Genomic DNA, 18396 nt, shown 5'->3' with positions numbered 1-18396 from the left:
TAGGAGGTCAGATGCTATAAGCGTGGCAACTTGAGAAACTTTTCCAGAGAGCGTCAAAGGCCTAGATAGAGTAGGGCCCAGCAGAGTTCCAGATATCAGACTCCTAGGACTTAAGCGCCTTCAGTTAGCAAGGGAGGATACTCGAGTAGGAGCGATGCTCTGACAGGCCGCGGTGGTTCTCAGTTTGCCTAAGGTGGATAACAACTCGGTAGGGGCGGTTCTCAGGGTTCAAATAGGGGAGCTCAGTCAGGATAGAGTGGTTGTGTTGATGTGCAGTCCAATGGAGGGCGGGTGTATTATTATGCCTTCCTTGGGAGACTAGAGGCGGAGGCTTCTGATGCTGTCATTACAGGTACCATTTATGTTTGTCGTCGAGCAGCTTCAATTTTATTTGATCGGGTTCTACCTTCTCATATATGTCTACCTACTTTTCAACTGGATTGGATATGACTTGTTATATTCTGAATATGCCCATATGTGTGTCTACTCTGATTAGAGATTCCGTGATAGTAGATCGAGTCTATCGGTCTTGTGTGGTTACTTTTATGGGCTATGATACGTGGGTAGACTTGGTGATCCTTAGTATGGTGGACTTTGATATTATCTTGGGCATAAACTGGTTATCTCAGTACCATGCAGTCTTAGACTGTCATGCCAAGACGATCACATTAGCTTTGCCCGATATTCCGCGTTGGGAGTGGAAGGGTACTCCCAGCCATGTTCCTAAGAAGATCATTTTGTACCTCTGAGCGAAGAAGTTAGTAGAAAGAGGGTGCTTAGCCTATTTAGCTCATATTCGAGGTACGAGCATGCATACTCCTTTCTTAGAGTTAGTTCCCGTTGTGAGCGAGTTGGTTTTTCCCACAGACTTTCCTGGTATGCCACCTAACCATGATATTGATTTCTGTATCCATTTGGAACCAAGCCCTCAGCCTATTTCTATTCCACCTTACCGTATGGCTCTAGCCGAGTTGGGAGAGTTAAAGGAACAATTGCAGGATCTATTGAGAAAGGGGTTCATTTGTCCTAGTGTTTCCCCTTGGGGCGCTCCTACGCTATTCGTGAAGAAGAAAGATGTAACTATGCAGATGTGTATCGATTATCGGGAATTGACCAAGGTTACTATTCAGAAAAGGTATCTGATACCCCACATAGATGACTTATTTGATCAGCTTCAGGGTGCGTCGATCTACTCTAAGATTGACTTGAGGTCAGGGTATCATCAGTTGAAGATTCAGGAGGAAGATATTTCGAACACAGCCTTCAAGACCCGTTATGGTCATTATGAGTTTTTGGTTATATCTTTCGGGCTTACTAATGCCCCCGTAGTGTTTATGGATTTGATGAATGAGATCTTCAAGCCATATTTAGATTCATTCGTGATTGCGTTCATTGATGGCATCTTGGTATATTCTCAAAGTAAGGAAGATCATGAGAAGCACTCGAGGATCGCGCTTAGTCTATTGGAGCAAAAAAAGTTGTAAGCTAAGTTCTCCAAGTGCGAGCCTTGGCTCAGTTTGTGGCATTTCTGGGCCATGTTGTGTCTAAGAAAGGGATTGCGGTTTATTCCAAGAAGATCAAGGTTGTTAGAGATTGGACGAGACCTACTTTAGTGGATGAGATTTATAGTTTTGAGGGCCTTGCGAGCTATTATCGTCAGTTCGTGAAAGATTTTTATTGATTGTTTTGCATTTGACTCGATTGACTCAGAAGAATGTTCCTTTCCAGTGGTCCGACGAGTCTGAAGAAAGCTTCCAAAAACTCAAGGCTTTGTTGACTTCGTCCTTGATTTTGGCATTACCCGTGGAGGGTAAGGACTTCACGTATAATGAGGGTTCTCGCATTGGTTTCGGTGTGTTGATGCAAGAAGGTAAGGTAATCGCATATGCTTTGAGGCAATTGAAGACTCATGAGAAGAACTACCCAACTCATGATTTGGAGTTGGCAGCGATAATCTTTGAGTTGAAGATTTGGAGGCATTATTTGTGTGGGGTTCATTATGAGGTGTCCAATCACCATAGACTTCAACACGTGTTCAATTAGAGATATATCAATTCGAGGCAACGTAGATGGATTGAATTGCTTAAGGATTATAATATCACCATTCTTTATCATTCGGGTAAGGCTAAGGTGGTAGCTGATGCGTTGAGACGAAAGGCAGCGAGTGGGTAGCTTATCTCGCTTGATTGTTGAGGAGCGTTCTTTAGCCATGGAGATTTAGACATTGGCTAATATTTTTGTGATATTGGATATTTTGGAGCCTAGCAAGGTTCTGGCTTTTGTTGAGGTCAGGTCGTCGTTTTTGGAGCAGATTAAGACACAACAATTGGATGATGTGAAGTTGCGTAATATTCGGGATAAGTTGTTAAGTGGTGAGACCAAGGAGGCCATGCTTGATAGTGAGGGTGTTTTGAGAATTAAGGGGCCCATTTGAGTTCCTCGTGTGGGCAGATTGATTCGTTTGATATTGGAGGAGGCTCATAGTTCTAGATACTCTATTCATCCGGGTGCTACAAGGATGTATCGTGATTTGAGGAAGCATTATTAGTGGGTAGTATGAAAAGGGGCATCGCGAATTTTGTTTCTCAGTGTTTGAATTTCCAGCAAGTCAAGTATGAGCACCAAAGACTAGGTGGTGTGCTTTAGAGAATGCCTATTCCCGAGTGGAAGTGGGAGAGGATAGCCCTGGATTTTGTGGTAGATCGTTCGAAGACCTTGGGCAACTTTGACTCGATTTGGGTTACTGTGGATAGGTTGACTAAGTCCGTGAGGCGCTCAGTTTACTTCCCATTTCTGGAGGACTTTGCAGAAAGAGTTGGGTACTTAGTTGGATCTTAGCATCGCGTTTCATCCGCAAACCGATGGTCAGTTTGAGAGGACTATTCAGGTGCTTGGGGACATATTGAGAGCTTGTGTTATCGACTTTGGTGGTCGTTGTGACCAGTTCTTACTACTTACAGAGTTTGTGTACAATAACAGTTATCACTCAAGTATTGACATGGCACCGTTCGAGGCTATTTACAGAGTTCCTCATTTCCTCCATCATCTACACCCATAGCACACCTGAAAAATCTTCCCAAGCAATTTTAAGCCAATCCAAAGTAAAATCAAGACCTAGGATCGTTAACCAGTTGGCTAGTGTTGTCTTTCTTGCTTAATAGCGGTTTGGAAGTTTCTTAACCTTGAAGTAAGGGTTGAAAAGTGAAGTTCCTGGACTTGATAAGGTATGTTCTCCTTCATATTTTTGTTTTTAAGTTAGTTTTGAAGGAGTTTGATAGTTTAAAGTAAAGGGAATCGTGATAAAAAGGTTAGATGTTAGCATGTCGGTGTTGTTACCTTAGGGTGTGAATTGAAGGAAGATTTGGGATGGATTTGTATTTGTTTATTTTGCAGTATCTAAATATTATCATTGTTGATGTTGTTGGTCTTGATTTGGAGTATGATAGTAGTAAGTTATCTCGAGGAGATGTTGCCCGAATTCTATTAAGTTATTTTCTAGTTAAATTGAAGCATAAAAGTGATGTTCTTGGTTTGACATGAAGATGTATAGTTTAAATGTAGATTTGCAGGCTCGAGGGTTAGACGTTGAGTTGTAGGCAGACAGCAAGGTATGTTAAGGCTATCCCTTTCTTTCTTTTTGGCATGACCCATATGATATGAACGAACAAGCGAACGAGCGATATCCATAATGACTTCATTCTTAGAAATGCTAGGGAGCTTATGTTATTGATCTCCTTATGATACTAATGATCTTTTCTTATAATTATTGATCTGATCCTATGGTCATTGATCCTTCAAGGTAAGATATGTGGATGATGTTAGCTCCATAAGTGGTAATCGGAGGTATACCGACCTTATGTCACTCCGATAGAGTCGTAATATTTCCTGGTACTCTCATTCATAAAAACACGGATTCCGTCTAATGAGTACGAACGCACTTTCGACTTACTAACCTTTCTAAAATAATCACACAATTTGTAACACTTAATACTTGGCAACGGAAATTTCATTTGTTCACACACTTAACACACATACTACTCATAGAAGGTCTTCCTTGAGTCATTCTAATAATATACCAATTGGAATCGACAGATACAAATTAGCCCGTCAAGATACCAACTGTCTTCCTTGAGTCATTCTAATAATATACCAATTGGAATCGACAGATACAAATTAGCCCGTCAAGATACCAACTGAAATCACCCAGATACCAATTGGATTCAACTAGGAGACAGCGTATTGGGAGTATCATGATAGAATGAACGAAGGGGAAACTTCTAGATGTCCTATAGCCTTTTGCGGATGGGTACAGACGTCATCGTACCATTCCATAAGACTCTACTGGACATTTGCTCTTTTACTTGTAAGACTGGTAACCTAGGCTCTGATACCAACTGTCACGACCTAAATTATGGGTCGTGCGGGCACCTACCGTATTACTACCTAGTAGGCGAACCCTTACCAACCAACCCAGTATCCAACTAGTTTTATTAACAACAAAATACTGAATGATCACAAATGAAAGTAAATACTCATGATGACTCTGTTATTGATAATAGAAAACTAAAAAATCCCCGGGATCTAGTCTAGACAGGTACAAGAGCTCCTACTACACAAGGATAAACAAAATAAATGGCACAGCCTCTGCCTGGAACGAGATGAGCAAGGTTGTAGGAAGATATCCAGTAATCCACAAGGAGAAACTTCAACTTAAAACCTACAACACACCTACACCCAAAAGGATGTAGTAAGAGTAGTATCAGTACACCACACGTACTGGTAAGCATCATAGGTCGACTAATATTAGTTCACGCAACACAATATAAAAACAACAAGATCAACAGATAAGTCAATGTACGCCCTCAGGACTTCCAATATAGATAGTTACCCCAACGCGAACTCACCTCTCTAACTCCTAGTTATCTCGGTTCTTGTATTTTCACAGTGTTACCAGCTATTCGACTAATCAAGTGAAGTCCTATTTCATACTTCCCTTCGGGCCAAATAATTAAGTCTTATCTCCTCAATTACACTAACGTCTACTTCCTGATTATTATCCTTAGATCTTTCTATCCGGTTCACTCGCTAAGATATGATGCATCCATGGAATATACTCACCACACTTACACCAACCACTGGAACTTTCTAAGTCAGTTAGATTAAATACAGAACTCTGAAACTTAATAATTCATTCTTGTGCCAACACCTTCTTAAATAATCAACCTCCTGAACCAGCACAACACAATTATAGGAGATGCACAATGCAAATGTGATAGACAAACAACATATAAACATGAGGCTATGAAGGTATGAAATGTAATGCAATCCAAATACGGTGCAAAGACCAAATACATGTTGTACATATATACTAATTGATGCCATTGCTCAGTAGTCATGACCTGCAGGGGACCCATGGTGTCCATGTACCACTCGTTCTGGATCCACTCCTCGGACCCGAGTCACATTCAAGGCCACATCCTCACCCTCGGTCAAATGTGCCTTTTCATATATGTAAATGTGCTTACCTTCCCATCGCTTCCAAAGATCGATTATTAATAGTACCTCATAATCACCCCCAACTCGACCATAAAACTGGATAACACAACTGGTGCTTCCTCAAACTTTCTGCTCCATGCATTACCCCATAAACACATGCAATATATGCAACGATGCTAATGTATGAAAAGCATGTCATGAATTATGCCCTTGGCGGCGTACACTATTATGCCTTCGTTTCAATTCACCCAATTCAACCATTTTCATTGACACAATTGGACAACCATAATGAATATTACAAGTTTACTAGACAATCAACGCGGAAATTAAATATACGTGGGAATAAATACTCTAACTATGGGATAGCCCTTTCTACCCATGACAAGTAATCACTTCGTATTTGTAGCGCATAAACATCAACAATTGTAGAACTTAGTACTCAAATATATACTCGTTATTACCCTAGTACTATTTACATAGAAACTTCCGTTAAATTATGAATATATCCATCCAAACTTCGTGTCCGAAGACTAAATCATGAAATCTCTCGTCAACTCTACATGTATATACGATTCACTAATCAAAGTCTAACTCAAGTAAATCGTAACCTACCTCGATGACGAACAGCTATTCGAACTTCCATGAAGCATCCACCCTTCTATCATTTATCTGTAATCCGTGGGGGATGGTAATTGTAGGGAAAGATATAGAGAATGTTGGAGGAGCCTCTTTTTCTTAGTGTTAAGGGTTTTTCTTCAGGTAAAACCTAATAGCAGTCTTGGAGGGTCTTTTATTAAAAAGGAGGGTGAAATATAAAACTGAGTATGGAAAACGTGCATTCTGGTTCGTGACGACGTCAGGTTCGCTATAGCAGGGTGTTCCCGGCCGCTCTAGCGAACCAACTCTTGCCCGGGCCCATGAATTTTAACTCTTTTCGAAACTGATTTTTCCCACTATTAATCATTTAAACACCCCATAGGGCTTACCATTTAAGATCGTAGGCCTAGATTGAGCGTGTGTTCGTGAAGTATTAAATAACAACCAGGAGAGTCGTTACATTGACTCTGTCAGTAGCGAACTCACCATGTCTGTCTCAAAATATTTTCGAGATACTGATGAGATGGAGGGACAAGAAAATGAATCAGAAGTTACTAGTCAATCCATCGAGAGAATAAAGAAATCTAGTCAAGAGAACGAAAACTCGGTCTCTCAAGACATGCATAAAGAAGAAATTGTGTACAATAAGGAGGAGTAAACTGACGAAATCAACAAGGGAATTGAGGAAGATAGTAATGTGAAAAAGAGTAACTCTCTTACTTCTAGATGTCACACAGAAGGAAATGATTTAGTAGAAGAGTCGGTAGAGGAATCGCCTATAAAGGTAGACGGGGCCATCTCTAGGATTGGTCAAAATCTATCCAGTAAGATGGATAGTGATGCCATTCTTATGGAAGGTTTTGCAAAAACCTTAAGTGAAATTGGAAATGTTAGACTTTCAGAAAAAGAAAAGGAGAGACCCATTCCTTCAATATAAGAAATGTCTGAATCTGAACACAGGATTATTTCTGTGCGGGATAAGACACCAGGTTCTCCCAATATGAACCGAGACTTGATGTTAAATCCCTGACCCCATAGCCCATAATGTTGCACCCTTGGCTGAGATTGCACCTGATAAATATCATGGTCAAAATGATCATGCAAATGAATCTGATAAAGATGACATACCACTTGTCTTCAAGTTAAGAAAAGGATCTGGGAGTAAACCTGTATCTAGAGTGAGAACTACTTTGTTCGAACAGCACACTCAACTCTTAAGGCAAACAAAGAAAAATGTACTAAGAAGACCAGAACCACTCCGGTGAAGAGTCGATAGACTGATGAAACTGAAGTGGTGGATGTGGAAACTGCAATCGCAAATGATGATGATAAAGAAATTTCTGAGCAAACAAAGGAAGAAAAGAAAAGAAGCAGAAAACAAAGAGTCACACTAGTGGGGCGTGGCAAATCTAAATCTTCAAAGAAAAGAAAAAGTTTAAGTAATGAGGAATCTGGTTCCTCAAAGAAACAGAGAGTGGGAAAATCTGTTTCTCAGAGTGAAAAATGAAAGAAGGGAAAATCTAAAAAAGCAAAAGGTATTGCTTGGTAGGGTAGTCAACCCAGAAATCACTGACAAATTTGTAATGAAAGGATTGCTTGAAACTATTGATTTTCATAACTGGAGCCATCTGTTTTCTCCACCAATTCCAAATATTTACGAGGCACATATAGTTGAGTTCTTTGCAAATCACTACTACTCTGACGACCGTGGCATCCTTGTTGCATCGGTCAATGGAACAGATTTTGAGTTAACCGAAGAGGTACTAGGAATAATTTTAAAGGTTCCCACTAAAGAAATAAGGACCATCATTGGGACTGCTTCAAGCAACTTCAAGGTCATGATTTCCCAAAACATGGTTGAAAATGCAGGTGTGAGGGAAAAACTTCTGACGAAGGAAATGAAAACAGAGTATCAACTCATGTTTGAGTTGGTCAACAAAGCGCTTCTTCCAAGGCTTGATGGTCGAACGATTGCCTCCATCACAGACCTGGTGCTTATAAAAGCATTAGCCAATTTTCAACCCATCAACCTTCCTACAATCATGATTAAGCACATAATCAAGGTGGTGAATGCACCAAAAGGAAAACATGGACTTCCCTACGGTTTCTTTCTGACTAAAGTATTTGAGTATTTCAAAGTTAGAACTAACAAAGATACCAAGGGATCCAAGAAACACACGTTCTACATGGAAAATCTAGAAGAGTGTGATTGTATTACCAGGAAAGGAGACATGGGAAGCACCTCCACAATCTCGACTCTGCTTGAAGCACATGAAAGAAGGACTGCTGAACTGCAAAGGTTCAAGGCTGAGAATATGCTTTTTCAGGATCGATTAACCAAAAGAGAGAAAGAAGTTGGGTCCCCAGATGTCTTGAAAGCTGCAAGAACTAAGATCGAAAGGCTCAAAACAAAAAATGAGAAATTAACTCTGAAAGTGGATGAGCTCAAGGACCAGATGCTTCAGGACCAACGTGTCAACAGTGAACGCATGGACAAACTTCTGAATGATCTGACCTCCTAAAATCCTTAATCCTCCCATAATTAATATCCCTCCTTCTATGCTCTCCTATTCTGATCTAACATGTTTGATTAACATTTGGCATCTATGACTTCTTTTGTTATGCACTTTCTGATCTGACTAGTATGTTTTGATAATACATTGATTGATTTGCGCATTCATTCTATTTTGTGTCTGATAAATTGATTGTCTAACTTCTTTCATGTTATGTTGACCTTGTGGCTCTGAGTTGGCGATTCTGAACTTAGTTTTACTTACGTTGATGATGCCAAAAGGGGGAAGTTGTTATAGGTACTCTGAATTCTCAAAAGGAAGCTGTTATAGGTACTCTGAATTCTCAATAGTTATGCATAGGTAGTTTACCTTGATTCTATTGAGTGGTACCCTTGGTTAGAGTTAGTCAAGGTGTATTAGTGTGTTTGGCTAGAGGCAGTCAAACAGTTTTGAACTCTCAAAGGCTGCTTATAGGAAGTGAATCTTCACAAGTGTTTGAGTGGTACACTAGGATAGAGTTAATCTAGGTATATTAGTGGCTTGGCTAGAGGTAGTCAAGAATTCCTTGTTGTAGGGGTACTGTAAGAGTGGAGGGATTATGTGAGTTAATTCCTAGATTGCAAGAGTTGTAATCTGAAGTTGCTCGGAGTAGTGGAGTTGAAATCTTACGTGGTAGGTCGTGGTTTTTAATCCCTTGAGCAAGGAGTTTTCCACGGTAATGTCCTGTGTTATTTACTTACTGCACTGCATCAGGGAACTGGTAAACAATCAGTTCCCTCATATATTGTTTGGTGGACACACAACTTTTATCAACACCCATAGTGCTATACTTTTAAATGAAGACCAAATACACAACCCAAAAAGTGACCCCGGGCCCACAAGGAAAAAATTGAAACTTGAAGTTGGAAACATGTTATCCATAACCCAAATAGTCATAATCCTAAATTTTATGTATTTCTAATCCCAATTGGACCTTCAATTTCATGAATTTATCAAAAACCCACTTTGTGTCAAACCAATAAATCAAATATTTGAAAATCCGGATTTGAAATCGAAATTTGAGTTAGAAAAAGGTTACTCAAGCATAAAGAAGTTAATACTAGGCCATTTATCCAAAGCAAACCATGATTAATTAAAGAAAACCCAAAATTCCATTTAGGGTTCATAACCCATAAAACCCCCAATCTTAAAGCATGATTTGAAACATGAAATCTCTAATTAGACAAGGATCTAATCATAGTACAATGATAAGAAGCTTACCAAAAGGAAGAATCTTGACAAAAAAAAACCACTTGAAATTGCCTATTACCGAGCTCTCTAGGTCTCAAAATGGTTCGGGATGAACGGTGTTCGAATTGGGACAAGGAAAATACAATGGGCTTCTGATTCAGAGATCCTCACAAGTACGGTCCATTTTCTGCTCCTGTGAGGCCACTTCTGCGCACAAAAACTCATAGGTGCGAGACTTCATTAACTGTCTAAGGCTCGCAGGTGCACAGTCGCTCCTACAGCCCCCAACTCGCAGGTGTGAAGACCTGCTCCCTGGACACTCTTCCACACCTGCGTCCCACCAAGCGCAGGTGCGGCCCAGCAGGGGCGCCTCTACCCTCGTGGGTGTGGAACACCAGAAACCAGCAAAATCACAAACTTCCAACTTCCGATCCAACACTCGAAACTCATTCGGAACCCCACGGACACAAACCAAGTATGCAAACTTATCATAAAACACGCTACGAACTCACTCGCCCACTCGGATTTCTCACACAAACTTATCTTGACCCAGTTTTGACTCAAGTCAACGCCAAACCAACCAAAACAAATATTTCCAACAAATGACTCGAAACACAAACGGATGCCTCGGAAACCAAACCAATGACTCGACTAAGTCAAAAATCACCCCCAGACCTAACGGAACTATCAGAATTCGATTCCAGACGCCATTACCAAAAAGTCAACTATTGGTCAACTCTTTTCACTTATTCAACTTAGAAGTCACTAAAATCCTCAAAACCAACCAAGACCTGCCCGATTGCATCAGGAGCCGCACCACCCATTCCTACAAGTCATAAATATAGAAAAGAGACTACGAGAAGGGTACTTTGGGGAAAAGAACTCAAGAAGCTCAAAACGACCAAATGGGTCGTTACATTCACATCATTATATATGTTGCTATTGTGCATTCGACATATGCATCTAACTTGAATAGGCGAGATATTGTGCATTCTGTCATACACTCTATCAGTGCATCTCATTATATGTGTTGGTTGTGCTTACTTAATTATGATGTTTATGTGCTTTATTATTATTATTATATTATTATTATTATTACTGCTAGATATAATAATTACACAAATTTAAAAGTGAGTATTTTCTACACAAACCTTGTCATTACTTTGTTGGGGGCGGTCTATGATACTTATTGTGTACGTATTGGTGTACTCATATATTACACTTGCTGAACCTTGCTGGTAGACATGAATTTGAGTCGTTGTGGAGTTCGTGAGAGACCTTTGGAGATCTACCAGCATTTTAGTGTTGAGCTGCCAGGTAGCTCGTAGTAGCTTAGAGTCCTTTACTTCTGTTTTGTATTTTAAAAAGATTATGTACTATTCATATCAGAGTTGTAATTCCTATTCCTAGTAGCTCATGACTTGTAATATCAGTTTTTAGCGTGATTGTATTAGATTCTAATATATTCGGCTCCTTTGTATATGTTATTATCCTGCATTTTGGGTATATAACTCATGATGTATGGTTCACCTGACAGGTTGGGTTATGTTCCATCACGGTGGCTTAGGTAAATTGCGTCGTGATAAGGTCAATTGTCGGTTTCTTTCTTTTGAGGACTTTTACGATCAGTGCAATTCTATCAATATCATTCTCGGGTTGGGTTGGTCTTTGATATTAGAAGTAGATACTAAATCATCTAAAAATCTGTAAGAATTGAATTTAATTGTTGTTGGACTAATTAGAACTGTGAGTTATTATAGATAGAAAAAGTTGTGGCGTCGCTTATTTGTCATAGGCATTCTAGTCGTTGATCTGTACTCCCACAACCCAATTAGTATGCAATCAGTGGCAATCAGTGCGCCTGATGGGTTCTTTCTCATCAATGCCAACAAGGTTAATTCAATTGGTAACTGTTATGCCTTTTTAGTAGTTTTTGATACTTCATCTGATTCAAAATAAGTGTACACTTAACCTTTTTTATACTCCTTAAGAAAATACTAACTGCTAAAAAAAACAACTCCTAAAAAAAATAGGTACTTTTACTAAACAACTCTTAATTAATAAGACTCTTACCTATTCAATACCTTGAGTAAATAGGAGCAAATCCGGAAAAATAAAGTTAATCCCTTCTTTGTTATATAAGTGGACACTTTTTTAAAACTAAAATAAAAAAGCTAAGTGAAGGAATTTAATATTATAAAGGGGCAGATTTGTCATAAGTATTTGGAGGTCTCTGTAATTATCCCTACAAAATTTGGAGGATATTTTTGTAAAACAAAATTATGAAATGCAAGAAATAGTCTCAGCATGACTAATATAAACATAACTAGTATCAGCATAACTAACACCAACATTAGTAATACACTCTATTCAGCACTATTCTTATACACTCTACCAAACGACCCTATCCCTTGTTTGGATGGTTGTTTCCCCTAGTTCATTAATGTATGGTTTTTTATGAAACCATGTTTGTATCCATTCTTCTTAAAATTATGTGATATGGTATTGTAAACTCGTTGTAATTTTGTGGTTATATAACCATGAAAAAGTTCAATTCTTGTAACCACGAATTTGATGGTTTTTGTGTGGTTACGTATTTCATTTCTCTATTATACCCCCTCCACCACCCCACCCTTCCCTACGATTCACCCCACCCCCCATCCCCAACTACCCCCCTCTGCCAACTGCCCGCCCTACCACCTACCACCCACCACCCCCACCCCCACCACCCCACCCCACAACCACTCACCCCTTCCCTACCACTCACTACCCCCACTCTCATCCCACAACCACCCACCTCACACCACCCCCACCATCCACCCTCACCCACCTACTTATTTTTTAAAGTCCCTATTTTATTCTTTACCTGAGTTTTATTGACATATATAAACTAATTTCTAATTAAGAGTTAAGGGTATTTTAGTAAACTTACAAGTTACTATGCAGTACCATACAATCAAATCAAACAATATAAATGTTATTAAATCACAACAAACGATATAATCTATCCAAACATTGTGTTCATTAATACAGTACAATACAATACAACACTATACTGTACATTAATGAACCACGGAAAACAACCATCCAAACAAGGGGTAAGTGTAATAAAAAAGATAATGTTGTGTGACCGCACTGAAAAAAGGAAATTAAATACTCCGACCAAACTTGAGTGAGGTCTTCAAAATTATACATTTCAAAAGTAATATGTTAACTCCTTAGTACGGAAGAATAAAATGCTTCAAGTGTACGATTTGTACTTAGTTTATGTGGCACGTTAATGTGACAGTTAACACCTCCAAATTTGCACACGACAACATATATTTGGTACACATTTTGCTTTATTCAGAATCTCAAGATTCCATTTCTTCGTCAACACAATCTTTTCTCTCCTCTTCGACAACATACATTTGGTACGATTTTTTGGTTTTTTTTTTTTTTTTATTGTTTGATATTCTGTTGATTTTACTCCTTAAAATGATAGGAAATTAATTAAAGCCCTGATCTCAATATCTCTTCAAAATGCTTTTCTTATTGCGATTGTGATGAATACTATACGTGTGATGTAATTTCTTGATTTTTTTCGTTAATCAGGTGAAATTGAAATGTGAGCAAATTTACTTTGTGTGAAGTTATATGTTGAATATAATTCGGCTTACAATGCCAGGCAATTCAAAACTTAATTACAATATCTCCTCAAAATGATGTTTTATAATGTTGTGACAAATAATATGCCAAAAAATGCCTCATTTACGTTTCTGTGTGCTATAATTTTGACTAATTGGTTGGATATCTTGGTGATCAGGTGACTTTGAACTGTATGTTGGTGGCTCATCATGCTTTTATTATTAAACAAGGTAGGTGGGCTTTCTGTTTTATAATTTTTGGTTTTTATGTTTGAATTTATCTTTGCATTTTATGATTCGTCTTGCAAATGCTAGACAATCAAACCATAATCTCGATATCTCCTCGAAATGCTTTTAGTATTGTGACGTTGACGACTACTATGTGTAAAATCGCCTCACTTACGTGTCTGTGTATGTTATTGTAAGTGATTGGTTGGCTATTTTGGTGATCAAGTGAAATTTAATTGCAGAACGAGACTCTGAACTGCTGTTTGTCTGTTGGCACTATGAATTCTTGTGCAATGGGTTTTGGTTTTGAAGATTAAATGTCACCTTTTAGGATAATAGTTGAAGTTGAGGTAAGAATGGATGGTAACAAAGATGAGGCCTTAAGATGCATCAGTATTGCTAAGGAGGCAATTGTGTCGGGCAATAAGAAGAGAGCGCTTAACTATATTGGAATTGCACGCCGCCTTAATAGTAAACTAGATGTCGAAGATCTTTTGGCTGCTTGTGAAAATCTTGATGCCTCAACTTCTGATCCGAATAGTGAGATTGGAGATGTTTCGAGTGAGAAACATGTCATAGCTGATGAGGTTTCTGATGGAGAGAGGTACTATACTGAAGAACACGTGCATTTGGTTATACAAATTAAGAGTGAAAAGGATTATTATGCAATTCTAGGTCTTGAGAAGAGCTGTTCAGTTGAGGAAATAAGGAAGGCATACCGGAAGCTATCCTTGAAAGTTCATCCTGATAAAAACAAGGCTCCGGGTTCTGAAGAGGCCTTTAAGAAAATCTCCAAGGCGTTTAAGTGTTTGAGTGATGATGATTCAAGGAGGCAGTATGATGAGACGGGTGTGGTGGACGAATTTGAATTTAATCAGCAGTATAATCTTGACGTCGGAGGAGAAGAATGGACCACGACTATTTTCAAGATGATTTTGATGATGATGAGATTATAATGGCATTTTTTAGTCAGTCTGAAATGTTTAGGACATCTTATGTCTACAGTTCAAGAAGCAATGTCCACCAGCAGAGAGCGGATTTAGGTTCTGCTGGGCCTAACTTAATACTCCTCCTTCAATTGTTACCATTTTTAATCATCTTTTTACTTGCTTATTTTCCTTTCTCGGAGCCTGAGTATTCTTTGCAGAAGAACTACTCTTATCACTTTGAGAAGATGACAGATAAATATGGGGTAGAATTTTTCGTTAAATCAACAGAATTCGATAAGAATTATCCTCTTGGTAGTCCTGCTCGGGAGAACATTGAAGACCATGTTATTAGAGATTACAAAAATACACTTGATCGTTATTGTCATATAGAATTCCAGAGGCGACAATGGAACAGGAATTACCCAACACCTCATTGTGACAGGCTTCAAAACTTTGGAGTAGCTTGAGGTTAGCTTCGTTTCTTCTGGCTCGTTCCACTCTTTTCTCTGCTGAAGATTTTTTCTGCTTTGATCCATGCTAATGTGTTTATACCAGTATTACGTTATATGAACTTCTGTGTCAGCTTTAGAAGCTAAATTATTCAACATCCAGTCGGTAAATTACACATTTGATGCACTATTCTTGCAACCCTGCTTCGGTAACTTTTCTTCTGAGCCAAGGGTCTATCATAAACAGGCTCTCTACCTCACATAGGTAGGGGTAAGGGCTGCCTACATCCTGCCCTCCCAGGCCCCACTTGTGGGATTACACTGGATATGTTTTTGTTGTAGTTGTTGCTTTTAAACCTTCACCGTGTATAAAAACATGCATCACTAAAAGAAAGACATATCTCACATGGAGGTCACCTGACTGATCAAAAGGGGAGAATAAACTTGCCTACATTCTGATAGTAAAAAGACTTGAAATGTAAGAGTGAGAGACAGATGAAATCCAGCTACCCTCACCTCCCTATTCCTCCCAACTACAACAGTATTTTCATCTGGAATTCTCTCTCTCTTTTACCCTCTCTCTCTCTCTACGCGCACACACACATATTATACAGCCAATAAAGCTACTAACTTCCCGATCATCAAAGATTAATTCCATTTCTAGAAACTCATTGTATGCGGAAAAGTAAGGGGGAATGACCGTAAATTTTGGATTTATTTCTTGTTTATTTATTCAGATTTTATTTTCTTGAGTTTAGCTGGAGAATTCTATTCTGATTTTTCTTAAAACAGAATATGGAGCATCTATGGAAGGAGCAGATTCCAACTCGACCATTTAGCCTGTTAATATGCTCAAGAATAAAAGGTGGACATTTGCACTCAAGGGTGTGGCCTAGTGGTCAATGAAGAGGGTTGAGAACCCTGCATCTTAGGTTCAAATCTCAACGGAGGCAAAAATGTTGATTCCTTCCTATCTGTCTAAGTCTTGGTGGACTGAGTTACCGGGTACCTGTGTTGATGGGAGGTAGCAGGTACCCATGGAATTAGTTGAGATGCCTCAAGTTGGTCCGGACACCACGGTTATAAAAAATAATTATTGACATTTAAGCGATTGAGATGAGCAAGGACACATCAACTAATTCTCTTTTCACTGATTGCAATCGTTCAACCATTGCTTACCCTTTCTCTTGTGAAGACAGATGACATGGAAAAGTTGTTTGTTTATTCCCTTTGTCCTGTCTTAAGTTTCACTTAGTTTGCGCGAAAATAAGGTTTTCTTGCAATGTAACCATCCATTGCAACACAACTTTGTTGAATGTTAGATTTTAGTTTGCATGAAAATATTGCCTTTCTGAAGAGGAACCATCCATTGCAACTCAGCATTCGTGAACGTTAATGCAAAAGTTTTTTTAAAGTCCTCCTTTTTATCCCTGCTTAGGGGTAGGAATCTACCTTTAAAACTTCTGAAAGTCACTTTTGTAGTTTTATCTGTTAAGATATTGTAAATCTTACCAGTCGTGCTTCATATTTCTTTTCTAAATTACTTGTTGAATCTTACAGCTAAGTTCATTCTGTTTCATCCTTGTTTTCTATTGCGACACTATTGGGCCTGTAGTAAGAAATATAATGCTGAAAGCATGATCGGACTTGGACATGCTAGTGTTGAATGTTGTTTTACAGGATTTGTTTTCTTTCTTTCATCCAATTTTTTGTTCATAACTACTACTGTTGTGGAGGGGGCTGGTGAACTTATAGCCTGTTTGGCTAAGCTTTGAAAATCTGCTTATTTTGAAAAGTGTTTCTTAGAAGTGTTGTTCAAAAAAGTTCTTATCGCGAGTAGCAGCTGTGTTTGACTAGTATGAAAATCACTTTTGTCAATATTAGAGCAACAATTTGTGCTTGACCAAGATTTCAAAAGTGCTTCGGGTAAGAAGCTACTTTTTTCCTCTTCTGAAGAATAATTTCTGCTACCACTCAAAAGCACATGTTATATTCTAAACCCTTGGCCAAACACCTCAACTCTAAAAAGTAAGCACTTTTGGCTTCCCAGAAGCTTGGCCAAACATTATATTAGATCGCTACTAAATTTGCATCCTTGTTGATTGACCGCTGACATGGTACAGGAATCGGAAGAATGTGGAGATGGAGAGATAGGTTATAATCTGGGGCCTGGTGTTGGGGTTCTAGTTATTTTGATTACTCGTAAAAAATGAAAGCTACTGACTCAAAAAACTGTAATGGTGTGTCTTTGTCAAGAAAGCTAAAGAGTGAAATTGTTTGCTTGCATTTGTTATAACTGCAAGGTCTTATTTATTCATTTGACTGATTGAAATATTTTATGTAACATTCAGTCATAGATTATCTTGATTTCACCTTCAGATTATGTAAGTTGGGCTCACAGCTTCTTTTTTCTCTAGAGTTTGGAATTTTGATAATGTAATACCTTTTTCTCTGGCAAGCTTCCTTAGCCCAGTGCTTACGAAATATGCATATTTCTTCTTACAGAAAACCTTTTACAGCTCTAGCAATTTCTTTCCTATTTACCTTCAAGTAATGTCCTCCACATGTACATAGATATCGCTAGAGGCTGATTTCAGTTTTCATTCTAGTGTTAAAATAAGTCTAATATGTGAGATGTATTCAAGATATTGATGCAGTCCACTTTGATATGGATAGCTTCTGCACTCTGAAAGGCTTCCTCAAATGCATAATAGCAGGCATATCTTGGAAAATAGGGTTATTGATCAACTCATGACATTAATTCATGCAAATGTGTCTTGTGTATAACGTAGCCTAATCTTCTAAATACCATTTTCTTAGATGGCTAGTAATTTAGTTACGTTTTTTCTCTACTAGTATTGTAGGTCTGTCGACTGGGTGCATCATGCATGGTGCTTTTAGTTGGTGCTTGAAGACCTGTGAAGGAATAGTGTTCCAATGACCAGCCAATTTTATAGTCCAGTTATACTGTTACAGCACGCCATAGCGCGATTGAAACAACATCAACCAGGCTGCCAGCATAGGAAACTCAGGGGTTGCAATATATAATGAATATAAGCTTCACAGCTCACATTCAGTTCCGTGCTTGGAACACCGTCCATGGGTAGTGATAGTCGTGCATATTTCAGGCCATATTATGCTGTAGGGATTTAGGGGAAAAAAGAAAAATTGTTCTAAGGTGAACGAGGTATTCAATATTAGAAAATTCCTCGAGGTGCCCAATTCTATCGATGTTTGACAAGCATCCGGTGATCTTTGATATCGATGAGTGCTATAATCATGTGTTATTTCATAAGAAAGATTATTCTTGATGTTCCTATTACATAGA

General features: G+C 38.7%; 1 pseudogene; it reads left to right on the top strand.

Moving 5' to 3' along the window:
• Positions 1 to 12959: 12959 nt before the first annotated feature.
• LOC132626789 (chaperone protein dnaJ 49-like) lies at positions 12960 to 18396 on the top strand (annotated as a pseudogene).

This window comes from Lycium barbarum, chromosome 2, assembly GCF_019175385.1.
Source record: "Lycium barbarum isolate Lr01 chromosome 2, ASM1917538v2, whole genome shotgun sequence".
Taxonomy (NCBI): domain Eukaryota; kingdom Viridiplantae; phylum Streptophyta; class Magnoliopsida; order Solanales; family Solanaceae; genus Lycium; species Lycium barbarum.
Note: the sequence above shows the minus strand (reverse complement) of the source record. Positions and strands in the feature narration are given on the sequence as shown.